The sequence below is a fragment of the Phodopus roborovskii genome, unplaced genomic scaffold (genome assembly GCF_943737965.1).
Source record: "Phodopus roborovskii unplaced genomic scaffold, PHOROB, whole genome shotgun sequence".
NCBI lineage: Eukaryota > Metazoa > Chordata > Mammalia > Rodentia > Cricetidae > Phodopus > Phodopus roborovskii.
Window position 1 is genome coordinate 17,318,998 of NW_026125052.1, and position 7,846 is coordinate 17,326,843.

The window sequence follows — 7,846 nt, forward strand, 5'->3', positions numbered from 1 at the left end:
GTTAAAACAACAACAACAACAACCAGGTGTGAGTTTGAAGCTCACCTGATCTACAGTGTGAGTTCCAGGACAGCCAGGACTACACAGAGAAACCCTGTTTCAAAAAGCAAAAACAAACAAACCAAAAGTTTAAAAAAAGAAAAAAACAGGAAGAAGAAATATGGCTCAACAACTAAAATTCCTTGCTATGCAAGCCTGATGAACTGAGCCTGGATCCCTAGAACCCCACAGCACAACTCTGCAATTTCAACACTCCTGTGAAGCCAAAGGACAGAATAACCCTGGAAACCCAAGAGCCAGGTAGCCTGGCATACACAGCAGTAGACGAGAAAGACCCTGCCTAAACCAGATGGAAAATGAGGGCGGATACCTAAGTAGTGTCTCTCTCTCTCTCTCTCTCTCTCTCTCTCTCTCTCTCTCTCTCTCTCTCTCTCTCTCTCATACACACAGAGCTGGGGATATAGCTCAAGGGTGGAGGGTATGCCTAATGCTTAACATGCATAGATTCCTGGGTTCTTCAATCCCAGCAGAAGGAGATGGCACTAATCTGTAGCCCCAGAGTTTAGAGGTAGAGATAGGAGAATCAGAAATTCAAGGTCTTCGTTAGCTTCAAGATGAGCTCGAGGCCAGAGTGTGCTACATGAGAACTTCTTTGTTTTATTATGTGTTATGTGTCTGAGTGAGTGATTGCATGTATGTGTACCATATGCAAGCCAGGAGCCCTTGGAGGCCAGGGCATTGGCTCTCTCCTGGAACTATAGTGAGCTGTCATGTGTGTTGGGAACCAAACTGAGGTTCCCAAGAGCAGCATAGTTGATGAGCTATCTTCACAGCCCCTGAGAATTTTTTTCCCCAAGACAGGGGTTCTTTGTGTAGCTTTGGAGCCTGTCCTGGAACTCACTCTATAGACCAGACTGGCCTGGAACTCACAGAGATCTGCCTGCTTCTGCTGGGATTAAAGGTGTACACCACCACCCATCGAAATTTTATTTTTTTTATGAAAAATGTTTTTTAAATTATTATTAGGTGCTGGAGAGACAGCTTGGCAGTTAAGAGCAACATTTTTAAATTATTTTATTATATGTATGGGTAGGTGTTTTGCTTGTGTTACGTCTGTGTGCTGAGTATCTGCCTGATGCCATGAAGGCCAGAAGAGAGCACTGGACCTCCTGGGACTAGAGTTACAGACAGCTGTGAGGTACCAAGTGCATGCTAGAATTTTCCTGGGGTAACTGGAAGAGTAGCCGATGATCTCAAGCGCTGAGCCATCCCTCCATCCCTGAGAGTCTATTTTAAAAAGCCAAAGGTAGGGGATTGGGAACAAGAGTGCAGACAGCTAATAGGGTAGACTTCCGGACCCAGGCCTTTCGGCATTTCATGAACTTTACCCAAGGTCAGGGCCTTGTTACTATGTCTGTCCAGAGTCTGTCTGGCCAGTGACACCAGGACAGGTATCTTTAGGTCTGACTACATTGCATCTAGCCCTCACTTCTCCAAGGAAACTGATCTTCATTTAAAACTACAATCACAGTGCTGTGACACAGCTGGTGGGAGTCGGCTTACCCTTCCTGCTATTCTACATGACTTGTGTTACCTGCTCAAAGAGTTTCCCACAGCCAAGATCGGACTCAGCTAACATCCTTGTAGGCAAAGGCAAGAAGAAATGGAACACTATATCCAGTACATTAACCGAAACTGGCCGGATTAGCAGGGAGGGAGGTTTGTGCCGCTAATACCCATCTCTCAGGGGATGGAGGAATCCTGAGTCACCTTCCCATCAAGGCTGAGCTAGGCAGGACTCAGCCATTTACTGCCACCTCTCCAGGCCCCTGTGCCACCCCCAAAGCTTACCAGAAGAGCGGGGACCCTGCAAAGTATGTAATGGAAATCGTGACACAATGCCGCCTTCGAGCTGACCTCACTGTTCCCAAACCACAGAGCCCCAGGGTGACTCTCAAGTTCTCAGACTGGGTTTTGATCTTTTCCTGCCTGAGCCCCATGTGAATAAAAGGCAATGTGGTTCTCATAGCACAGGGCCCCAGCCGCTCCCTGCCAGAGCCTGGAAACCAGACCTGTTTCCCTGTTTGAAACTTGGTGTTTTACTGCGGCTGTTGTTTCTTTGTTTGGCTTGCTTGCTTTTTTCTCTTCAGGAGGCTGTCCCTTTTGTTCTAAAAAGGCTAAGTCTTTATTCACCCATTCAGCACTTTCCAAGTACCTGCTACTTACCAACCTGAGTTCTACAAGCTAGAACTCCTGTCTCCTCAGCATTCATTCATTCATTCATTTATTCTTCTCTGTGACAGGTCTTTATGTCACCCTGGCTGTCCTGGAACTCACTATGTAGACCAGGCCAGTCTCCAACTGAGAGATCCTGCCCCTGCCATTCAAGGGTTGACATTAAAAGTGTGCACAGTGTCTGGCTGCCTCTCTCTTTTATTTGTTTGTTTGTTTGTTTGAGATAGGATTTCTCTGTGTATAGCCCTGGCTGTCTGGGAATGTTCTTTGTAGACCATGCTGGCATCAAATTCACAGAGATCCTCTTGCCTATGCCTCCCAAATGCTAGATTAAAGGTGTGTGCCACCATGTCCAGCCTAGTTTAATATTTTTAAAGCCACTGAATTTCAGGGTTTATTTCTGAATTTTGTCTATGTGTGTTAGTGTTTTGCCTTATTTTACGTTATAGGTCTGGTTTATAAAACTATCCACTGTAAAACAAGCTACCTCACTTGAGTCTCATTTTTATTATCTTTACAGTGTTGCTCTGAGCTGGGCATGGTACTCCTGAAATTCCAGTACTGAGAAAGCTGAGGCAGGAGGATTGCAAATTCAAGGCTGGCTTGAGCTACATAGTGAGGCCTTTTATCAAAAACCAAGGGCTGGGCTGGAGAAGTGGATGACTTAGTAGAATGTGTGCTTAGAATGCACTAGCCTTAGTTTGATGCTCAGCCATAAACCTGAGTTAGAGGCAAGAGAATCAGAATTCAAGGTTAACCTTGGCTACATAGTGAGGCTAATCTTCCACACATGAAACCCTGTTTAAAAAAAAAATCAAAGCAACAAAATAAAACACATCAGGGGCCAATAAGATGCAGCTGGTAAAGGTATTTGCTGGGGGGACCTGATCACCTGTATTTGATCCCTGGAAATCACTTAGTAGAACGAGAGAACCAACTCCCAAAAACTGTCCTCTGACTTTCACATTCATGTGTGTACAAACAAAGACATGGACAGGGCTAGAGAGCACTGACTACTCTTCCAGAGGACCTAGGTTCAATTCCCAAAGCCCACATAGCAGCACAAGACTGTTTGTAACTCCAATTCCAGGAGATCCAACACCCAGACATCCATGCAGGCAAAACACCAACACACATAAATATATATATATATATATATATATATATATATATGAATGGATTAAAAAAGAAAGAAAGAAAACCACAGACATGGATACACAGTAAAGAAAAATAAATAAATAAACATAATAATGAGAAGAAAATAACATTAAAACCCAATGCTGTAGTCCTGGGGAGGCTGCTTGCCTGCCATGTGCAGGGCTCTAGGTTTAGTCCTCAGCCCGCGTGTGGGCACACACACACACACACACACAATCTTGTATTAGTTTGCTTTCTGTTGCTGTACTAAACACCATGACCAAAAGCAACTTGGGGAGAAAAGGGTTCATTTTATCTTATAATGACAGGAAGTCAGGGCAGGAACTCAAGGCAGAGTTTGGATGGAAAACCACAGAGGAGGGGCTGGAGAGGTGGCTCAACCAATAGGAGCACTTGCTGCTCTTGAAGATGGACCTGGGTTCAGTTCCCAGCACCCACTTGGTCATTTACAACCATCCTAACTCCAGTTCTAGGAGATCTGTTCGCCTTCTGACCTCTGCAGGCACCACACATAAACGTAATGCACATACAAACATGTATGCAAGACAAATAAAAGGAATACATCTAATAAAATGTTTTTGTCATTGTTTTTTGAGACAGGGTTTCTCTGTGTAACAGTCTGGCTGTCCTGGAATTTACTCACAGAGATCCTCCTGCCTCTGCCTCCCAAGTGCTGGGATTAAAGGCGTGTGGCAACACTGTCCAGCTTAAATTTTTTAAATGAAATAATTAATAATAAAAAACACAGAGGAATTCTGCTTACTAGCATGCCCCCCCCATTGATCAGCTTGCCTTTTTTATAAAATAGAGGAGCACATGCCCAAGGGTGTCAGCCCCACAATCGGCCTCTGTAGCCAAACTCCCTCCCTGTCTCACTAGCCAGCTCCCAAATAATGACATGGAAACTTCTTGTTAATTATGAAAGCTTGGTCTTTGGCTTATGCTTGTCCCGCTAGCTTTTTATAACTTAATTTAACCTGTTTCTATTCATCTACAATTTGCTGGGGCTTTTTACCTTTCTTTTATTCTGTCTGTCTGTGTGTCTGGCTCCTTGTATCTCCCCAGCGTCTCCCTTTCTCCCTCTGTCTTCCTCTATTTCTGCTGAGTCTAGATTCCTCCTCCTATTTACTCGCTCCAGCTATACCTTCTGCCTAGCTATTGGCCATTTAGCTTTTTATTAGACCAATCAGTGCCTTAGGCAGGCAGGGTAAACAAATGCAGCACATCTTTACATAATTAACTAATATTCCACAGCCAGCTGCATGTTCCCAAGCTGATCATTAGTCAAGAAAAATGCCCCACAGACTCACCTGAGGCATTTCTCAGTTAAGTTTCCCTCTTCCCAGAGGGCTCTAGCTGTGTCACATGATCTAAAAAGAAACTCACCAGCACACATCTAAACAGAGAGAATGATTGATAACAAGGTAACAGTTTAGAAGGAACTGTCCCTAGTCTCCCTAAGAAATAGACAAAGATGAAGGATGGCTTCCCTGGCAGGCTTATTCATCAGTTTATAGGAGGATGATCCTAATGAGTAATTGATTCTACATGTATATAATTGTATATCTTTAATTATGTAAAATGTATAACTCCATGTAATCAACCTTTTGGAATAGGATGTAAGATTTATTAGTTATAAAGATGGGGGTTGTTAAGAGCAGGTTTTTCTGGCTAGCCTGGCCCCACAGCCACGCCTGCCCCAAATAACACACAGACGCTGTATTAGTTATAATGCTGTTGGCCTGTTACTAGAGTTGGCTAGCTCTGTCTTAAATATAAACCCATTTCTATTAATCTAAGTATTTCCACGTGGTCTTATCTTACCAGAGAGTTGGCTGGGACCTCAGCTCTCTTCATCCTACATTTGGAATCTCTTCCTACCCATCCCTAAATCTTTCTTGTCTCCTAGTCCCACCTATCTTGCTTTCATATTGGCCAACAGTGCTTTATTCATTAATCAATAAGAGAAACATATTTACAGAATGACATCTCCCATCAGGGGGTAGCACAGAGGAAGCTCTGTGGGGTGTAGTACCCACTACTTGTCCAAGGGACCATAATTGGGAATATATTTGACACTACATCCATTCATCATGAGCAGTCTATCAGCCACCATGTCTTTACAATCAATCACCTGGATCTGTGCGTATGGTGCACACCTTTAATCCCAGCACTTAGGAGGCAAAGGGAAGCAGATCTCTCTGGGTTTTGAGGCTAGCTTCGTCTATATATCAAGTTACAGGACAGCCAGAGTTACATAGAGAGATCTTGTCACAAGAAAGGAAGGAAGGGATAAAGGATCACAAGTTCAAGGCTATCCTGGATACTGTGTAAATCTTTGTCCCAAAACAACAAAAAGCTTTAAAAAAACAAACAAAAAACAAACAAACAAAAAATCCACTTGTATTTTTCTTCTGTGTCTGCATGCATGACATCCAGGACATGTGGAGGTCAGAGCATGACTCGAATGAGTCAGTTCTCTCCTATCATGTGGGTCAAACCCAGATCATCTGGCAGGGTAACAAGCACCTTTACTTGCTTTGTCTCAAGCAACTCAAACCCAGGGCCTTGCACATTAAGCAAATGCTCTACCATTGAGCTGTGTTCCTAGACCTCAAAGTTTTGTTGATGTATTTTTCTCAATTTTATTTTTTATTTTACTTGCTTCTATGAACACTCTGCTACAAGCATTTTGGTGAACATCTGTAGCCATTTCTGTAGAATTCTCATGAATTTCTAAAGTGTATGTGTGGTTTGTCTGCATAAATGTGTACCATATGCGTGCCTGGTACTCATGGAGGCCAGAAGAAGGCTTCAGACCTTATGGAACTGGAGTTAGAGATGGTTGTGAGCTGCTATATGGGTACTGAGAATCAAACCTGGGTCCTCTGGAACAGCACACAGTGCTCTTAACCATTGAGCCATCTCTCCAGTAAAGTTGCATGCTATTAAAATCATATAGGGCTGGGAAGAGGATGGTCAGTAAAGTGCTTGTCACAAAAGCAAGAGAACCTGAGTTTGGATCTCCAGCATCTACATAAAAAGTGGGATGCAACTGGTGTATGTGTTTTCAGACAGGGTCTCTCCATGGAGTCCTTGATGTTCTGAAGCTCATTGTGTAGACCAGACTGGCTTCAAACTCACAAAGCTCCACCCAGGGTGTAGAGATCCCTGGAGGTTCTGCTGGCTGACCAGTCTAGTTGAATCAACGAGCTGCAGGTTAAGTGAGAAATTTTGTCTCAAAGAATAAAAGGCAGAGCTGTTAAGACATCCAACATCGACTCTGACATGAGCAAACACTACACACACACACACACACACACACACAAAGCTCAGAGTCTGGGGTATAGTTCAGTGGTAGAAAGTTGCCTCACATGCAGGAGGCCCTAGGTTTGATTCTCATCACCAAGAAAGAAAGAAAAAGAAAACCCATCTACAGCTCAACATACCAACTAAACACACCTGTACATCCAACATCCAGATCAAGCACAGAACTAGTTCCCCACCATGCTCCCATCCAGGCACTGCCCTGCACACCACTATTCTCACCTAGCAGCACCGATTCCTTTGGCCTGTTTTCAAACTATATATACATGGAAATTTAGTGTGAGGTCATATAATTCACTGGCGCTTATTCTCATTGATGCACATTGTACCAATGTATGGTTATAGTAGCATTTATCCATTCTTCGGTTGATGGGCATTTTAAGTGCTTTCCTATCATTTGTTTGTGTGGTTGGTGGGCATTTTGAATGGTTTCCTATTATTTGTTTGTGTTTCTATGAGCTCTCTGTCACAAGTATTTTGGTGAACATGTGTAGGCGGTTCTGTAGAATTCCCATGGAATTTCTGAAGTTCTAAGTGTGCTCACATGTTGACACTTGAGTGGATATGTGCTCTCTAGAGTGATATGTACCAATTTTCATGTGTGTCCAAGCTGTGGCTTTTTAACATTTTAGTCAACATGTTCAGACATTCTCTGTGTTTAGTATCCTTTTCCTCCTGGGGAGTGGGGAACTTCGATTAAACCCAAGGCTATATGCATCCTAGGTAAGAGCTGTAGTGTCAGCCTCAACATGTTTTTTTTTTAAATTAATATTTACATGTATTTAAAGTCTCTTTATGTTTACCACTTGATATCTATCTCTAGAGAGGTAATATGGTAGAGGCTGACTGGGGAGAGCTTTGCTACTAAAGCCAAGCCAGTTAAGGAATTAAGAACACTCAAGCAGACAATATTGGCTTTAGTAAACCAAACATGGATCAGAAGTAACTACCACATAAAAATAGAGGCTCAGAGGTGGGCAGGGTACCCTCACCTTGAATCTGGCAGAGGCTGGGGGGTCTCTGTGATTTGAAGACCAGCCTGGTCTATATAGCAAGCTCCAGAACAACTACAACTACATAGAGAGACCCTGTCTCAAAAACAAACCAAAAAAAAAAAAAAAAAAAA